Genomic DNA, 2,109 nt, shown 5'->3' on the forward strand with positions numbered 1-2,109 from the left:
CACTCTATCCTGGATAGGCATTTAGAACCTTATACTCTTTAAATAAACCAGTCCAATCATGATGAGGTGGGATGTATCAATATACCCATTAACATTTTTGAAAGCACTCTTTGAAGTTAATTCAAGTAAATATAGCAATTTCACATTTAATGTATAGGCAATTTATTCTAAGCTAGACAAATGGGCTGGGCACGGTGTCTCACAACTGTAATCCCAGCACTTTGGGAGGTCAAAGCGGGTGGATCACGAGGTCAGGAGATCAAGACCATCATAGCTAACACAGTGAAACCACTTCTCTACTAAAAATACAAAAATTAGCCAGGCATGGTGGCATGTGCCTGTAGTCCCAGCTACTCAGGAGGCTGAGGCAAGAGAATTGCTTGAACCCAGGAGGCAGAGGTTGCAGTGAGCCTAGATCATGCCACTGCACTGCAGCCTGGGTGACAGAGTGAGACTCCATCTCGAAAAAAAAAAAAAGTTTGGGGGCGATTTAATTTAATTAGCTTTTTCAATACCTGCTACAAACAAATTTGAAATGTTAGAATGGCTGACAATGGCAATGACCAGTTCTCACCACAGGCCTGGTCGGATTCTGGTCTTCAATACATGCTAGGGTTGATGTTTTTCGGTGAAGAAGAAGTATGAAAAAAAAAGGGGGAGAGGTAGGATCTGGCAAGATGGTCGAATAGAAACAGCTCTGGTCTGTGGCTCCCAGCCAGACCAATATAGAAGGCAGGTGATTTCTGCATTTCCAACTGAGGTACCCTGTTCATCGCACTGGGACTGGTTAGGCAGTGGGTGCAGCCCATGGAGGGCAAGCAGAAGCAGGGTGAGGCATTGCCTTACCTGGGAAGTGCAAGGAACAGGGAGCCTCCCTTTCCCAGCCAAGGAAAGCCATGAGGAACTGTGCTATCCGGCACAGATACTACACATTTCCCACAGTTTTTGCAATCTGCAGATCAGGAGATTCCCTTATGTGCCTACACCACCAGGGCCCTGGGTTTCTAGCACAAAACTGGGTGGCTGTTCAGGCAGACACCAAGCTAGCTGCAGAAGTTTTTTTTTCTTACCCCAGTGGCACCTGGAACCCCAGCAAGACAAAACCATTCACTCCACTGGAAAGGCGGCTAAAGCCAGGAAACCAAATGGTGTCTCTCAGTGGGTCCCACTCTCACAGAGCCCTAACATCACAATTAAAAGAACTAGAGAAGCAAGAGCAAACAAATTCAAAAGCTAGCAGAAGACAAGAAATAACTAAGATCAGAGCAGAACTGAAGGTGATAGAGACATAAAAAACCCTTCAAATAATCAATGAACCCAGGAACTGGTTTCTTGAAAAGATTAACAAAATAGACCGCTAGCCAGACTAATGAAGAAGAAAAGAGGGAAGAGTAAAACAGACACAATAAAAATTTATAAAGGGGATATCACCACTGATCCCACAGAAATACAAACTACAGTCAGAGAATACTATAAACATCTCTATACAAATAAACAAGAAAATCTAGAAGAAATGGATAAATTCCTGTGCACATACACCCTCTCAAGACTAAACCAGGTAGAAGTCATATCCCTGAATAGACCAATAACAAGTTCTGAAATTGAGGCAGTAATTAATAGCCTACCAACCAAAAAAAGCCGAGGACTAGGATTCACAGCCAAATTCTACCAGAGGTACTGAGGTACAAAGAGAAGCTGGTATCATTCTTTCTGGAACTATTCCAAACAACAGAAAAAGAGAGACTCCTCCCTAACTCATTTTATGAGACCAGCATCATCCTGAAATCAAATCCTGGCAGAGACACAACAACAACAAAAATTTCAGGCCAATATCCCTGGTGAACATCGATACGAAAATCCTCAATAAAATACTGGCAGACTGAATCCAGCAGCACATCAAAACACTTATCCACCACGATCAAGTTGGCTTCATCTCTGGGATGCAAGGCTGGTTCAACATACGCAAATCAATAAATGTAATCCATCACATAAACAGAATCGATGACAAAAACCACATGATTTCTCAATCGATGCAGAAAAGGCCTTCGGTAAAATTCAACATCCCTTCATGCTAAAAACTCTCAACTAGGTATTCATGGAACATATCTC

Source organism: Gorilla gorilla, chromosome X, assembly GCF_029281585.2.
Source record: "Gorilla gorilla gorilla isolate KB3781 chromosome X, NHGRI_mGorGor1-v2.1_pri, whole genome shotgun sequence".
NCBI classification, from domain to species: domain Eukaryota; kingdom Metazoa; phylum Chordata; class Mammalia; order Primates; family Hominidae; genus Gorilla; species Gorilla gorilla.